Source organism: Protopterus annectens, chromosome 3.part0 (assembly GCF_019279795.1).
Source record: "Protopterus annectens isolate FY-2018-M chromosome 3.part0, PAN1.0, whole genome shotgun sequence".
NCBI lineage: Eukaryota > Metazoa > Chordata > Ceratodontiformes > Protopteridae > Protopterus > Protopterus annectens.
This window is the reverse complement of record NC_056731.1, coordinates 1652808759-1652827200: the sequence shown is the minus strand read 5'-3', so window position 1 is coordinate 1652827200 and position 18442 is coordinate 1652808759. Positions and strand designations below refer to the sequence as shown.

The 18442-nt window shown below is 39.0% G+C and overlaps 1 protein-coding gene across 3 annotated transcripts in view; it reads left to right on the top strand.

The window, feature by feature from the left end:
• The window catches only part of DPYS (dihydropyrimidinase), a 779854-nt gene that overhangs the window by 399196 nt on the left and 362216 nt on the right, over positions 1-18442 (top strand). The window lies entirely within an intron of this gene.

The window sequence follows — 18442 nt, the reverse complement described above, 5'->3', positions numbered from 1 at the left end:
ATAATGGACCCGATGAAGGCCCAATACAGTGGTACGATGACTTCCTTAGACCTAGATGAAATGCTATCATTTATAAGTTGAGTAACATAGAATGAGTTCCTTACTACTTCAGACATATTGTTTGAAAGTCAAATTCCTGGTTACTGGTTCTGCTCCTATGGTTATATTACAGATGAGGTAATTTTCTAAGGTGGCTGACTTCCCAAAGGATAGTATTATGCATTTCTTGGCATCGAGCTTTAAGCCATGGCTTTGTCATCTGTCATTTGTCTGTGTTAGTCCTTCCTATAGGATCCTAATATCATGGGAGGATTCTGTGATTGTTACTAGTTTGCAATCATCTTCACATTTGGTTAGCCAGAGGACCTTGCCATTGTCCTTCATCATCATCATCAACCCCCTTTTTCCCATTTTTCTGCATGGGGTCAGGGTATCATGTTAACTGTCACCAACTCTCTTGATTCAGTGCCACAGTCCTGCCTTCTTCAACACTCATGCCTGACTGTTGCAGATCTTCTTTCACACAATCCATCCACCTCTTTGCTGGATGTCCTCACTTCCTCTTACCTTCTTCCTGTCTGTCCCAAATCTTCTTTACCAGATTGTCTTCTGCTTTTCTAGACATGTGCCCAAACCACCATAATCTGTTCTCTTTGATTTTTTCTGTAATTGGAGATATTTTGGCTTCTGCTCTTATGTCCTCATTTCTTCGTCTGTCCCACGGTGTGCATCCTATCACCTTTTCATTTCCATCACCTCTAGCTTCTTCAACTGTTCTGCCTTTACTGCCCAGGCTTCTGTACCATACAGTAGTACTGATCGCACCACTGTCTTGTACACCTTACTTTTCAGCTTCTTTGGCATTCTTCTGTCATAGACTACACCTGATACTCTATGCCAGTTGACTGCAGCCCCTCTGATTCAAGCTTTGACTTCTTCATTCAGACTACCCTTCTCCTAAACTACTCCTCCCAGATACTTGAAGCTGTTTACCTGTTCCACTATCTTCCCTTCTATCTCTATTCTCAGCTTCTTCTGATTTCCCCAATTTGCTGCCATTGCTGCTGTCTTATCTGTGCTTAGTTTCATCCCATGTGCCTTCAGATTTGCATTCCATTCTCCTATCCTTTGCTGAAGTTCTAGCTCAGATTCTGCCTGTACTGCCACATTGTCTGCATACAGCAGCTTTGTTGATCTGGCCACTATTACCCGTTTGCTAATGTAGTCCATCACCAGTATGAACAGCAGTGGGCTCAGAGCTAAACCCTGATGTGCACCCACACCCACTGGGAACCCCTCTGTGAGGCTGGATGTTGTTCGCACTTGAGTCATTGGGTCCTTGTACATAGCCTGCACTAATTCTACCAATGTTTCTGGGACTTCAAACCACCACAGTACTGCACAGATCAGCTTTATTGGGACCTTGTTATATTCTTTCTCCAAATCTAGGAATGCCCAGGTGGACTCATTCCTCATCTCTAGCTTCTTCTCGACTATCTGTCTCAGTGCAAACATCAGGTCAAATGTGCTGCATTCTGATCTGAATCCAAAATGCTCATCTCCCATCCTACATTCTACTACTCTGTGTATTCATTTATCAATCACCCTCTCCAGAACTTTCATGCAATGTGATAGAAGTTTGATGCCTCTGTACTGCCCACAGTTGTGGATGTCCCCTTTGTTCTTGTACACTGGCACGAGTATGCTTATTCTCCAGTCATCTGGGATATGCCTTTCTCTCCACACTGCTATCAGTATCCTCAGGAGCCATTTCTCCCCTATCTCACCCAGCATCTTTATCATATCTGCTGTGACCTTATCTGAGCCAGCTGCTTTCCCTGACTTCATCTTCCTTAGTGCTGTTCTTACTTCTTCTAGGGTGGCTCCTCTTCTTCTCACATTGTAGGCTGTTTCTGGGGCAGTACAGCTTCTGTGGGATTTTCTTCATTCAGAAGCTGCTGGCATTACTCCTTCCATCTGCCTTTGATGTCCTGTGGGCTGGTGAGCAGGTTGTTGCTGGAATCCCTTATGAAGGGTGTTTGACTATCTTCTTTATCTTTCTGTCTTTGCCTTGTAACCTGATATAGTTTCTTTGTGCCCCTTACTGAGTCACTTTCCAGATGTTGGTAGAGTCCTTGACTACCAAGAAATAGAAGCCAAAAAGGACTGGACCAAGCACAGAGCCCTGAGGGACTCTGTTAGTGACTGGCCTCTATGTGAAGGTAGTCTCCCTTATCCTGACTTCCTGGGTCATATCCATACCTTTCAACCTCTTAGAACAGGAAATCTGAACAAAGCCATAAATAAATGTGGGACAAAGGCCCCAAAATAGGGGCAATTTTTAAATATTGCTCTTACAAACTTAGAAAGTTGATAGACTAGCAGGTTTTGCATTAACATTTTTTGAAAGGTATGACATCTGAAACTCAAATGTCTGTCATTATTTTTTAACTTTAGTCTTTAATGATTTGCCACTACTTAGCCAGAAAAACACAATTTTATGAAAAACAGACCAAAAATATGAAGCAAAAATCTGGACATTCTGTGAAAATCTGTACAGTTAAGAGGTATGGTCCTATATGAGAGCCAGCTGGCTATCCAGTGGGTAACACAGGGGTTTATGCCTATATGCATGAATTTGTTTACAGTGCCTGAGTTGGGTATATAAGCCAGGTCAAGGTAGGCAGTGTGCACTATTTTGCTCTCATCCAAGGCACCCCAGTCCACCAGGATGAGTAGGCATGATCTGTCCTTGACAAAACCAAACTAGTTGGATCTAGTGTATGAAAGTTTTTGATGTCCTTCTAAATCATTTCCATGATAATTATTTTTGTGGCTTTGCATATAAGACTAGTCAGACCTACAGTTCTGTAGTTCCTGGGATCTGTTGACGGCCTATCCTTGTGCAGAAGAATGACTGTTACAGTTCGCCATTCACATAGCACAAAACCAGTCTGGAGGCTATGGTTAAACAGTGGATCCAGTGGTTCCAATAGGTCATGTTTCAGGCTATTTATGAGGCATCCTGGGATATTATTGGGGTGCACTGATGCAGTGTTTTTGGCCTTAGAGACCACATCTAGGACTTAGTCCTAGTGATAGTTTGGGGGGGGGGGTTGTTTGATGGTATTTCCTGGGGGGGTGGCTAGCAGAGGGAAGAGTGGGGTAAAACTAGAGCTGAATGTGATGGCCAGCAAATTTGCTATGTCTTCGGCTCCATGTAGGTCACTCCATTTGCAATTAGTTCTGCAGCTGTATACGCATGGTTGGAAGGCTTGAAATTTTGACAGGTTATCACTTACTAGTAGGAAGTTTGCCTTTGAATAGTTCCTAAATGTTACTAGGTTAGCCAGGGTCACAGAACTGATGTTTATTTTGAAGAAGATAGCTTTTTAGTCTGATCTTTTCAGACAAGACACTATATTAAGGGTGTACAGATAGGGTTGTCACCTTTTCAGATGACAAAAGTGGGACAATTGTGGTACAAACATCAGATTTTGCAGGCTAAAACATAGCCACGGCCAGTACAAGGGACAGAACTTCACTTTTTTGACTAAATAAAAGCTTATTCTTGTAGCATTTTAGTTGCTTATTTTGTTTCTTATAACATTTAGGTGTTTCAGATACAGAATAACTGTTTTATGCAACTATTACATAAAATACAGGAAATTATTTTGCCCTAATATTTCAGGACAGTTGCCATTCTTACAATATTTTTGAAGGACACAACTGCCCAAAGAGGGACTGTCCCTCACAAAGTGGGACAGGTGGTAACCCTATGTACAGAGTTCTCTCATCTTTGTGAATACCAGGTTGAGTATATTTGCACCCGATGTGGATGTATGGAATGTCTGGTTCAAGGTGTTTGTGTTTACAAAGTCAAGAAATGTCTTAGCCTGTATGTTTGGGGTCATGTAAGTATCCCAGTTTACAGTGGGGTAATTGAAGTCACCCATGAATATGGAATTGAGTTGAATGGTGAGGGCCTCAAGTCAGTTCATGTATGACTTATGGGTTTCTTGGCCTGTAGCTTGCAAGGATCATAGGATCATAGGAGGTTACTAGGCTAACTGCCACAGGGCCCTTACACGCCTAACAAAGTTCAACCAATGTTCCAACAGGTGTCTGGTTTAAGCAGACACTAAAATCATCACCTATTGCCCCTGTCCAAGAGGGCCACAGGTGGAACCCCTAGGGTGAATTTCCAGTTACCTATCCATTCGTCCAAATTGCACTTAAATTATGTTCAAAGAGGGGCTTTGTTTAACATGAATAGGAAGCTTGTTCCAAAGAAAGGCAACCTCTATGAGACAAATATGTCTCTCCAGCATGTTCTGTTGATGTCACATACCAGGTTAAGGTCTTTTGAGCGAGTGAGTGTGTGCCATTTGACGTGTGAATGTGCAGCGTTTCCATTAAAACTGGGCCAGAGATTGCTCTATATGCAAGGCACAGGTCACCTCTCAGCAGTTTGTACAACACAGACTAAAGTGACAATGATTTCAGTCTGTCCATATAAGACAGATCTTGAAGACCCTGAATTTTATTTACAAGGAAACTTTGTGGTCTCTCCAATTGCGGCAGGTGTTTGGAAAGGAATATATCAGGGGACATTGTACTCTATTATTGGCCTGATGAGGAAAGAATACAAGAGGGTTATAACCTCTTTTTTTTCTGGAGGCAATGCCCTTACTTATGAGATGAGCAATATAAAATGCCCTTCTTACCACTGGGGAGACATGGTGATCAAAGTTAAGGTTGCTGTCAACCTGTGTGCCCCAATCTCTCACCACTAACTGTGTACTTAAGGTATTGCTATTGATGTGGTAGTTTTCAGGAATATCACCCTTGTCAAAGGGGATGATGATGCATTTTTTTGCATTATATTTAAGGTCATGACTTTGGCACCAGTCATTAGTCTGTGTAAGACCTTCTTGCAGGATGTTGACATTGCTAGGGGTTTCAATGATCATTCCCAGTTTGCAGTCATCAGCAACCTTTGTCAGCCACAGTCCTTCAGTTTTAGCCTGTACTTCGGAGAAGTAGATTCCAGACAGTAGGGGTCCCAGAACTGATCCCTGTGGAATGCCACTGGTTATGGGTCTGCTGAAGGAGGTGGAGCCCCCTATTTTGATGGTATGAGTTCTATCAGTGAGCCAGTTTGCAATCCACCTTACAATATAAGGGTTGATACCCAAATGAGTGAGTCTGTCAATGATGCCTTAGTGGGAGATTGTGTCAAAGGCCTTGGCTAAGTCTAGGTAGGCCATATGCACAGATTTGCCCTTGTCTAGGGCTTTGGTAAGTGTCTCAAAGAAGTCCACCAAGTTTAAGAGGCATGATCTCCCCTTGGGTGGAGATGAGCATTTGGAGATTTCCTATATCTTTGTTAATAAGGTCCATGATGATTCGTTCCATGGTGTTGTGGATAAGGCTGGTCAGACTAATGAGTCTTTTCCTCCCAGGGTTCATGGATGCACTCCATTTGTGCATAGGGATGACTGTAGCTGTTTTCCATTCTGCTGGAATGAAGCAAGTGCTTAGGCTGTGATTGAAAAGCCTGCTCAATGGTGATACTACTTCCTGTTTTAAACCATGTAGAACACAGCCCGGGATGCTATCTGGTCCCACAGAGGCTGTGTTTTTGGCCTTGGAAAGGGCATTTAAGACCTGCTCCTCAGAGATACTAGGTGGGGGAAAGGTGTTAGGGATGCTTTGGGGTATATGTGGTGGGGACAGGGGAGTGAAGTTTTCACTCAACCTGTCAGCCAGTTGGTTTGCTACATCCACAAGTTCTGTATATGTAGTACCATTAACTATGAGTTTAGCACACATCTGGGCCTTACCTTTGAGGTTGCAGGTGTAACTAAAGAATACATTGTGGTTATCCTTAGTTAGGGAAACTAATCTGGATTTTTAGTTAGCCTTGGAGGACTTCACTAGGAGTTTTATTTGCTTGTTTAAGTTGAGGAGGGAGTGTTTCAAGTTTCAATACCATTCCTTCCTACTCTTAGACAGCAATTTCTTTCTCCTATTGTATAGACTGTTAATGGCAGTTGTCCACCAGACAGGTTTGTTTTTTTCTTAGATATATTGGGCATTTGCTATGGAAATCTGGACATGGAGAAGCTCAAGCATGTTGTCCTGTTTGACTAGTCTTGAGATGAGTTTGTTGCTGATGTAGATTGAGACACCTCAGCCTGTGGGCCATACAGAAGCTGGCCTGAATGTATGAAAGACACTGAAGTCCTGCACTGCCAGAGTGCTATCTGTGGCTTTAAACCATGTCTCAGTAACTGCATAGATGTCCACATTCTCCATGTTGATGAGAGCCTGGAAGGAGTGGAGTTTCTTCTTTAGGCTGCTGGTATTGTGCAGTGACACCTTTAGACTCCCTTGAGTTGGTTTTGCTATGTCAGAAGGTTTGTAAATTTGGCATTGCCTAAAAATGGCAATATGGGGGAGGACAATGTTTTAGCCAGTATTTGAAACCCTTGAGGGGACAGGTGCAGGCCATCCTTGGCAAATGAATGTGGTCTGTTGACCATATCCTCCCATGCTGACAAATATTGGACACTCTTGGAATGACACCAGAAACTAAGCTGATCATTGAAGTCAGCTCATATTGTGGCATCATCATTGGTAAAGGTAGAATGCTGCTCAATGCACATACCAGTCTGGGACACACAGTCCAAGAGATCCATAATATCTCAATTCATACAGTAAAGGGAGGTACATCTCAGGGTATTTACACCCACATGGACTATGACTGATTCATACAAGAACAGCATGGGTGATTTGATGGATCTTTGCCTCCGGTAGACAACTGACAGTGATTTTCTCCTTATTCAGCCTGGTGAGTGGGACATCTTTATGTCTTACAATGGAGTGTCATATGATTAAAAAAATGTGTTGAGTCTAATCTTGGCTTATGGGCTTTGTAATTGAGGTGTTGCATTGGGTGTTGTTTTGGTGGAGTGCTTTTGGGGTTAGTGAATATTCTTTTTGTAAGACGAATATCAAGGAGGTCTTAGGGTTTAGGAAGGTTGTTTTTAAGTGCCTCTGCATATGTTGGCCTATGTGTTTGATCAGTACTATTGTGGTGGATGTAATACTTATTGTACCAACAACCTGTTTTTGTGTGAGAGTCTTGCCTTCAGTGTTATTGTGTAAGTACATCCCTCACATACTGTATCAATTTCTATTCAGATTACTTTACTGTCAGTGAACAAGGCAATGTCTACATTGTCTCAGAATGCCCATATCTACCAAACTGTAAGTGGAGAAATTGGGAAAGTGTCCATCCATGGTGTCAGGTCTTTTTTAGGTGTGATATAAAATGGTATAGAGCAGGATTCTGTGAAGGCAGAATCTACATCTAGGCTATACATGACTGAATTTGTGTGGCAGTGCTCCTCATTGCACTCTTTTGGCAACTGAGTACTGGGTAACGGGGAAGTTTTACATGGAAACTTAAGGTTACAATACATAATCATATAAAATGGCAGGCAATTTATGTGGTTGGAATACAGCCTTAGCAACTATACAAGTAAGTACACAGGCATGTAGATAGTCTGAGGAATGCAGTTACTGGATAGTTAAACGCGTAATTTATGGTGAGGGTATTGTTGTACTAAGTATACAAACACAAGGCAGTCGTGTTACAAAAGAAAGTGCTTATGGTATTAACAGCCACAATTCACCATCCAGCTAAACACAGTAAGAAGAAAGTTACTGGTCATTGGTTGATGGAGAAAGGTATGTATTATAATATTTAAAATATTTTATTTTATGCAAGCTTGAGTTCATCATCCTTGAAATAAGAGACTGCCAAAAAGCGACAGGCAAAGAGAGCAAAATGAAATACAAGAATTTAAGTCGTGCACTTTCATTTTTCACACTCTACAACACATTACTAAAGATAATACTTAAAATCTGTCAACAGGAGTTATTGTATGTAATATACGCAGGCTGAAAATACTTAAACAGATGAGTAAGAAATACTCTACTCCCATCTAGAGGGCTGTACCACTCACAACCCCTTTAACTTTATATAATAGCACCAGTTAATTACATCAGTAATGCTAAGAGAATACTCATATACTAAGAAATAAACCACAAGCCACACATTGTTGCAATTGACTAATAATATTGTTTTACTAAAATAAACAAAATTAAGTTATGTACTTAGTCCGACTAAATCTACTGCAAAATATTTGTACAGGGAAATAAATGTTTTAAACAAATAAATGGGATTTAGATACAAACTCTGTCTGCAGCTATTTTTCACCTCCTACTAACTGCAGGCTATTCATGTATTCTATCTGCCTTTGATTTGTAAATGCATTTAGCAGTTGTTGAGTACTCAATGACAATGAATCACAGACATTAGGTCTCGGTAAACAAAAATGCCTGTGCAAGTCATAAGCCAGATTTTAAATACTGCTGCTACCCAACAGTTGCTCTCATAACGTAAAAGAAGACCTAATCTTTGCATTTATTTCTTTTTCTTTTTTTTTCTATTTTAAAGGAAAGTTTCCTGTTTGCGCAATTTCACACATTAGGCCAAGATGCAGTCCATTGCTGATAAAATAGTTTTAGGCAGGGAATAAGCTCTGCAAATGTTTGCAAGGAACTGTTTCAGTCTCTATTGCTTGCTGCATCTCCCTCTACTTCAATAAATAACACAGCCACCACCTCAGAGTACTTATTAGCATAAACTACCACCACCAAGACATACTCCTTACTTGTGTTCTAAGAGGACTCAAAATATCCACAGCTACCCTGTGAAACAGTTTCTTAATAGCAGGCAGTGACACTATAGCAGCCTCATTTTGTCTCCTGGTTTGCCAATCTCCTAACACTTGCAGTATCCTGTCACACTTTTGTAATGACAAGCCAATATTAATTCTGCATAAGTCTCCTTTCCTTGCACTTCATGTTCATATAGTTTGAAAAAGGAACAAAATGGGCAAAGGCCAAAAATGACTGTCAGTACGTCTTTATTAATATTAACCTTTGGCAGTCCATTCCATGTACAAAACCCCTTGCCCTTGTAAACAGACTATCTTTCTCCTTGAGAATCAGTAACCCCCTTGTCTACCTCTCTCAAGTTCTCCAAGATAGGATTTGAGAGCTAGGCCTGTTATAACTCGATTTTTGTGATCCACAATAATCCCCAATCTAAGAGATGTTATTTTCTTTTGAAAACTATGGCTTAGATTGAGGATTGCTACCACCAAATACCTCTTCCTTGAAGTATCCTTTTCAGAGGAAGACCAGGGCCTTGGGACATCTGACTTAGGTTCATGATTGCTGCTTCTACTTAACTGTTTTTTCATGATTGCTGCTTCTACTTAACTGTTTTTTCTAGCAATCACATTACCAGTTTTGGTTGAAGGTGTGGGCATTGCTTGACGCTCAACTGACTGCCTTCTTCATGCAGTTGTCAACAAGCCTGGTTGTATGCAATTGCACGTACACAGCTGCATTGTTAAAATCATTTACTATTAAAACATCATCATGGATAGCATGAAACACTATTACCTGCTTTCTTTCCCTTCCCTGTTCTCAGCTCAAGTGAATCCTGGAAAGTGGAAAAAGAAAAGTAGCTCTTCCCATGACCATAAGTGTAATGGACTTCCTGGCAAGTAATGCTCCTCTATAAAACTGCAGGCTTTACATTAGTTATGTCTGATACCACATCCCTCTTAACAATTGTTTACTTACTGTCTACTAAGATCGAATACAATCACCTGTGATAATCTGGAACAGCAAATATTTCATTTCAACCCATCAACATGTTGTGTTACATCTATTAGTTCCTTAAAATGCATTTTATTTTCCACCTTATCTCTGTCAATTTTCGGACCCAATATGCTCTACTTGGCTAGATTGGTAACATTTATTCCCAAGACCTTTCCCCCATTCTCTGTTTGTTGAATGTGCTGTGATAATTTTGACTATCCCAATGTTTCCCTTATATCTGCATGAAGTGCTACATAGTCTCCTTATTTGAAACAGTCCTGGTCTGTCTACCACATTCTTATAGTATTAGGTAAGGTACTCAGTACTTTATCCCTTATCATAAGGTCTCTCACCATTTCAAAAATATTAACTTTAAATGCACTTATCCACTTGTTTATGTAGGTGCTTGTTTATACAGTGAAATCAGCAACACTGTCTGCTTTTTATGTTCTCTCATCTTTTCCTATAAGATTTAGGTACACACTTAAAATATTCAAAAAACATTCTTATCTTTACAATATTCTGAGCAATCAGAATCAGATGTCTAAATTCATGTATGCATAGCTTTGCCCGAAAGCAGGGGAGAAAAAAAAAACTCATTACCCCTGTTCAGGTTTGTGTTGATTACACTTCTGTTATAATGCAATCAAAGTCATCTCACTCTTTGCACTGAGTGAACAGTGTTTTCATTCTTTCTGTTCATATACATTTGGTAAAGAGTGAACAGTCTTTTTTTTAAAAATGTACTCCTTCTCCCACTTCTGCACCATGACCAGTTCAAGTTGATGCTTCCTTTCCTCCTCAGCTTCATGCTTTAGATTAATTTCCTTGTCTATGGCTTCATGCATTCTCATTTTCCCTACTACTTTGATTTGTGGGTCCTTCATCTGCAGCTCCAGTCTCTTTCATTTAAGCTGCAGTTTGGGATCATCCAAGGACATATAGGTTGGCGCCTTTGATGCATGTTGCACAACTACTGCCCCCGGCAGGCTGTCACTAGGTCCAGTGGACTGAACTTCAGCTGCATGCAAGACAGCCATAAAATTAGCCCTGTTCAGCTGGAAGCCCTTTTGAAGTGCATTCTTAAGCAGTTGTGCCACTGACATTTTAATATAGTCTTCAGGGTTTATTTTGGTAGTTTCCTAAATATTGCTACAAAACAAAACTACTGTACAAGTGCTGCTACAAGGGTACAAACACTTTTTGGTGACAAAATGATTTTGCAGGCTATATAGGTCCGCTTTACAGTATATCTATACAAGTGTTAACCAAATTTTATGTCAAGGAGGAGGCTTTAAAATACATAACTCTGGCTTCCATTAATATGTGATGGTTGAGGCTATGGTCTCATGATCAAAACTACTGACCATGGACTAAGATGGCAAATGCACACTACTGTCTCAGATGATGGCTAGTATGTGCCACATCCAAGTAAGATTTATGGTGAGCAATTAAAAGAGCAGAGTTATAATCACAAATAGTCTCCAGGAAGGGCTGACATGGACAAATAACTGGTGTCAGAGCTGTGAACTAAAGCCAAATGGCAAGAAATGCATAACGGCATCCTTTGAGAAGTCGCCCACCCCTGGTAATTATCACATACTGACAACACACTGCTAAGAATTGACCCAGTAGTCAGGGACATGGGGACACACATAGACATTAATCTAGCCTTTGACCATCATGTCTACAGTAGTGAGGAAATCAGAATCCTATGTTTTACAACTTATAAACAAAGGTATAGCATCTAGGTCCAAGGAAGTCAATGTTTCACTGTATTTGGCATTCTTCAGACCTATCATTGAGTACAATGCCCCCTTTGGTATGTACCTAACCAGGAACATCCAACAGTTGGAATGTCCACAGAGTTTCCTCACTAAAAGAATACAGTGCATAAGTAACATATCCTTTGTAGACTACCTCAAGGCTCTATCCCTGTATTTTGTCTCCTACATGCTGTTGAGGGAAGATCTATGCCTGGCATAAAAGGCATTATCAGACCTCACTCTGACTGACCTCCTGAATATCCACAAAACAAACAGCACCAGAGTTACTCATTCTAAAGATGTAAACCTTGCCTATGATATATATAAACAGAACCCAATGGAGAAACAGGTATGTATCCTAGAGACTACCCCTTCTCTGGAACAGTCTCCCCATCTATGTGAAGCAGAGTTCCTCCCAAACCTAATTCAAGTGTAACTTGGACAACTGGATGGGAAATAGTAACTTCATCCTTGGTTTGATACCTATGTCTCTAATTGACACAGGCAGCCTGTAAATGTCTCATTTTCCAGGCCCCTATTTGTACATGTTTTTTCTCCCAAGCCTCTGCTTATATTTATCAAAGGTACCAGACCTTTTCAGAGATTTGCAATGCATGTCTAGGCTTAAAAAGACCCTTGTGGTCATTAACGTAATACATACCTATGAACCTATAAATTTCCAAAAATTGGTTGGAATATTCATTTCAATGCCACTTCAATGACTGTAAAAACAAATATATATCTTTGAACTATAAATGCCTTTTTACATTTTGAACAACAAAGACATAGTTTTAGATACATCAGCTTGATGCAATGCTGGAATGGTTTCTAACTTTTCTTTAACATGTAATGCTGGAATGGTTTCTAACTTTTCTTTAACATGTAATGCTGGAATGGTTTCTAACTTTTCTTTATCATTTTGAATTATACTGGCAGGTAGGTAGTTACTGATTTCTGTTTAGTTTGATATTTTCTTTCAATTTGATCTGCAGAGAGAGGTTAGCCATCTTCAACACCAGAGCAAAATCTAGGGCCTTTATTCTGCCATTCTAAAGTGTATCTGGCATAAATCATACATGGTTCAATATATTTTAAATATAAATTAATAATAGATGATATATACAAGCGAATGAGAAGCAAAGGGTGTTGGAGTGAAGCCAAAGCATTTAAAGTAAATGGCATGTCCATGTCTATCAAGAAATTGTATGAATTACTTATAAAACAGCCATATATCTTTTGTATTAGATAGATTCCTATGACGAGTCACTGAAGATTCATCATAAGACTCTATCCAGTAAAACACATTTTTAAATGTGGAGGCACGATTACTGATGAATGTTAGGAAAAGTCAAGCATTGACTTTCCAGAAAAAGGATTGATGCTGGAATGCAAGACAAGGTCTGTTAGGCTACAAAAGGAATTTAAGAAGTTGTTCAATCACTTTCTTTACCAAAGAGGGAGGCTAGCAAAAGGAAGATCTATAAAGAATATAGAAAATCTTTGCCATCAAGATTATGTCATTTGCCATTAATCTATGCTCAAAATATGTGAATATGTGAGGTTACAGTTTGACTTGGTCCTGTAATACCTCAGCTATGGCTGCAACATGACACATCACCATTTCTTCCAAACTAGTTGGTAAGTAGATACTTAAAAACACATATTACTGATTTACCCAAGGTGATAACAACTTTGGTTTTAAATTATTTGAGAGGGTGAAAGCAAAGATTAACACTAAACATTTGTATTATTGCAATGAAGGTATTAATGATACACCGATGCTCTGTAAAAATGAAAAAAAAAATACTGACAATGATGACAACTTGATAATCTAGAAAAGATAGACAGCATTTCAGAATACTATTAATTGGCGTTTCTTAGTTTACTGCAACATTAAGGATACAGTCTGCAGATAATTAAATGTTATTTTGCCCATGGTTTATATCCCAGTAGAGCTTCATTTTATATAATAGTCACTGCTGAAAGTTCAACAGCTAATGCAGAAAGGAGGAAGAGTACTGGACAGCCTTGTTTCATACCTTTCTAATAGAAAATGACTCTGAAATGCGTGATTCTGTTTAAATACTGCAGAACAATTATTGTGTAAAGATACAGCTTTAGTTTGTTTGCTTTGAATAATTAAATGTCTAAATATAAGCATTTTACCATTAAAGATGAGAAAATAATAAAATTTAAAATGACAGATTTAAGTGGTATAAGTATGGTACAAGGTAATATAAACAGACTCCCTTACTGGATTTAAAAAGACCCTCCTGAAAGAGGCCTTGGGAGATATATAACTGAATCAGTGAAGGTAGCTGATTTTTAAATGGCCAAGGTAAGATAAGCAAAAGCCACTCTAAAGGATGTTTTGAGGAGGACCTCAGAACAGCCATCAATCTCTATATTATATCCTAATATACTTTGCAGGGACCAGAGCACCAACATCTCTTTTAGGTAAGCATGACCTAACTGTATGAGGCCCAAAATGAAAGCATGAAAATCTTAAAGACAGACCTATCAACAAATTAAGCCAGTGCAAATCCTACAACATGAACAGTATAAGACACACATTATGGCACAGCCAAATGCCTTACCAGTTCAACTGCACAAAGTCCCCATCTCTCAGCCCAAGGTAAGGGAAATTATAGTATAATCAAGATAGCACTAATACAACCATCACAATTACAAGTTTTCAAATCCAGGCTATGATCATGAGTTGAAAATACAGAGTACTCATGCCAACTGATAGAGGTCCTTAAGTATGCATACGTCATGAAGAACTCATTCCCACTCTTCAGACCCACAAAACAAATTCCTACCATCTCCAAAAAGTAATAAAGGGGAATGGAGAGAGAGATGTGATGGACAGACAATGCTCTGGACTACCATTATCATAGTATTTGTTGGGTAGAGCTTCGGTCAGCTTTCTGTCATATAAATAAGGAAGGAATGATGCAAGCAGTCTTCAAGAGTTGTGAAATCTGGCATGGACTTCTAAGAAAAGGAGAAGTAAAGCTGAAGGTCATAAATATGGGACTGATAAAGAATATCTCAGCTTTGCAATACCTCTCAATGGAAACATGCACATTGCGATCAGCAAAGGTGACATAATTGAGCCATTAGACACCCCTCATTCCAGCATATGACTGCTGGAAGAGATAACCACACTGACTATTTGCTTTACGCAGCCCAGGTAAAAGGCAAACCATTTGAAAATCAAAAACAATTGCGGTGTCAAAAGCCACTGAGGAATCTAAGAAAACTAGGACAATATGCAACGTTTGATCCTTCATCATCAGGATTTAACTCACAGCTCAAATAAGTGCTGCAACAGAGCTATCTATATATTTCAAGTCAGACTGATGTGGATTAAAGAGGTCATGGGATGTCAAATCTTTCTCATTAATATTGCTTATAAATGGAAAGAATAAAATAGAGCATTCATTTTTCAGCATGACAGGATCCAAAGATGATTTCATGGAAAAGTTGGCTTTCAAGGCTTCTTTTAGAAAAATAATAGGGGAAAAAAAACAGACTCGTTGTGGATTATGCAGTTTGCGAAATAATTAAATAATTGATTGAAATAAGAAAGTGAGTGAAAAAGGGGGAGAAAGGAGGTATGAGGTATGAATAGGTACTTGTTCATATTTAGGGATACACTTTATCCTGGGGTTGAGCAAGAACAGAACCAGAATTTGTCTAAGAAGTCTTTCAAAGCAGTTTTAAAGGACTGGAGGGAGAATATTGACCTGATAGATGCAGGTAATGAGTTCCAGGCCTAAGCAATATGTCATGAGTACAGACCTTGTCCAGCAGATTTGATAGGTTTGTGAACAGAGTGGAGTTTTTGATCATTGGATGGTAATGATTAGGTGGGTACATGGTCATGTAGAATGGTATTTAGTGCTTGACAAGCCAATGGATTCTGCATAATTTTATAGGTGGTAAGAAGATGTGTATGTGTTAGATGACTGGGTAGTTTTAACCAAATTAGTATTTTTAGTGCTATATAGAGATGGTTTCTGAAAGGGGTATTGTTGAAAATTTAGCCACATTATATTATTATTCACGTTTTGCTTTTCATGATGCATGGAGGTTAGTAAGAATGGGGTCACCATAAAACAGTAAGGAAGGAGCCAAATAGTGGCAAGTGTAGTATTAGTTGCATTGATGAGAAAGGTTTTGGTTCTATAAAGCATCCCTAGCTTTTGGTGATTTTTTTAATGCAATTTTGTATATGCAGGTCAAATTTAAGATTATTAGCCACTATTTTCCATTAGCATTGTTAGTTGCATAAAATGGAAATTTATGTGCTATAGTGCCTCATAAAACTAATATCCAGGTTCAAACCACTGACTGTCAAAACAAACAATTGAATTAACTCAATCTCAATTGTTCTTCTTTGCAATGTTATATGGAAATGTCCTTTAAGAAACATAACTGTCGTGTTTGATACAGAATGATCAGACTGGGAAAAGTGTCTGACACTGGCTTGTCAATCATTTTATTTGTAACTGTTCATTCTAGTCCTGAGTGACTGGCTTGAGTCTCCTATGTAACCTGGCTCTTAACATTTCCTGCATTTGATTAGATAAGCTACATTTTTTGGAAGTGCACATAAATGAACCCTGTACTTGTACTGGCAAGTTAGAAGGGCTTTTAATGCCTGTGCTTGAAATATTTGTATGTACGTATGCACTTTGAAACTTCTGATCTGTTAAATTTTGTTGAAAGTTGTATAAATCAGGTGACATTTTACAGGGTCTATATTAGATGATTGAACTTTCAAAAGTTCGACTGTCATATGGTCGGCACCATATGATCAAATTTTTGAAAGTGCAAACGTTTTAATGGAGATCTCCATATAGCATGGAATGGGAAGATTTCCATTTTGTGCACTGTAGTGAAATCTCAGAGTTGGTATATTTAAAGAGTGGGGTGTGTGGGGGTAGAGCCCCCCACGTGGGGGTTGTGGGCTTGCCCCCCTGCTTAAAATGTTCAGGTAGGTTATTTGTGTAGTTTATTTTTTTTATTAGATTTTTGAACTTTTAAAAGTTCGATCATATGGTGTCGACCATATGACAGTCGAAATTTTGAAAGTTCGATTATCTAATATAGACCCGTTTTACACCTTGGATGGTTACAAGGTTTTGTACCATTTGGACTATGTTCTGTTCTGAGCTGTGTGTGCTTCTGACTAGAAGATTTGAATTCAACCATCCAAGATGATTTGTACAACTTCAAAGTATTTACTTTCACATAAGGCAGCATTCTGTTCAGAACAGTAGTGACCATAAACTTAGTCAGTAAGGTCTAAATGTTCTTCAGAACCTTAGACTGGTGTTGCAAAACCATTTTCTTTTCTCTCACTGTTTGTCTATCTCTGTCATTCTTTCTGTCTTTCTCTCAGTTAAACCACAGCCTTTGTAGTATATCATATTAGCTGCATTCAACATACATACATACATTCTAACGCCGTATCTTAATCTCTTGGTAGTCCCTTCCTTTCTCATCATAGTGAACTAGATGCTATTGTTAATCCGTACTTTTCTGTTAATAAAAACATCTGCCTCACAAATACTGCTTGTTTAGGGAGACTAATAATTTGCAAATTATAACTTCTTGTTTTCCTTCTCTAGATTTAACTAATCTCCCTACACTTCTCTTATTTTAAGATTTATTGTCTAATTAAATGCAAGAATCATTTCCCTCTGAGTGTTATTTTCTCTGCTAAATGGAGACTAACTCTAATGTAACGTGCTAAAACTTTGATTTTTATAGCATGGTAAGACCCCATGTCTTGTACCCAAATGCACGTGCACACACACACACACACACACACACACACACACACACACACACACACGCACACACACACAGTGTCTGCCTCTGAGGTGCACTCCGAGCTGCATTTTTTTCCACACTAGCATTTTTCAAGTTTTATTTCTTTAGCAAATTGGAAATAAATTATTTGCTTCCCTTTCTAGGTACAAGTGGATATTTAAGCACTGTGTCTAGCATCAGAACTTAATAACTCCTAACAAAGTGCTCATGCCAGTTTGAATGCTCAAGTAGTTGCAAAACCTATGTTGGTCCAATAAAACGTATTACATCGTTTCTGTGTTCCAGTGTTTTTGTGCTCTCTGTTAGTGGACCAACATGACATTTCTTTCTTTTTTTCCGTCTCGTGTCAAAATCAGAGACAATTCAATCATAATTCCAGGCAGGTTCCAAAGCAAGCTAATCCAAACGCAAATCTCTGTTTTAATTGTGTCCAAGAATAAATTGGCATGATAATTGCACTTTCTTTCAACCAACAAAAATATTTCCTCCTGACACAAACCCTATTGTCACCATCCCCGCCCCTCAATAAAAGTGCAGCAGCAGTGACCAATTTGGACTACTGCTTGGCAGCCCTCAGCAAAATAAATTGGAAAACCATGAACAGGAATCAGCTATTTCCTTTAGACCAACAAGGTCCATTCTTAGAGATCAGGGGTCATGCTACTATTCTGTTCTTTAAAGATATTGGAGTCACTTGCTCCATGACCATTTCATCCAGTTCTGAGATCACTCTTTTTAAACATTCTTTTAGAGGAGTGGAGTTTTGCGGGTACCCTTAGACTACCTGGAAAATACTTCTCTACATATTCAGATAGATCCCTAACAAAGGCATCATGCATTCATTGTTGGAACCTTTGCTTCACTCATCTTACTAGGTATGCAGTGCAAGTTAAAATGAACTGTCTACTTTAATACTGATGGAGTTTTTCAAAGTATTGCATATGAAACTTTTTCTTTGGGGTTCTAACCCTATGATATAAATCCAGATGAAGACACAGTTTTTGCCACTTTTAACTTTGAAAAAATGCCCAGTGCAGCTAATAACAATGGGTTTCTTCAGTCTATTCCCCCCACAACTGTGA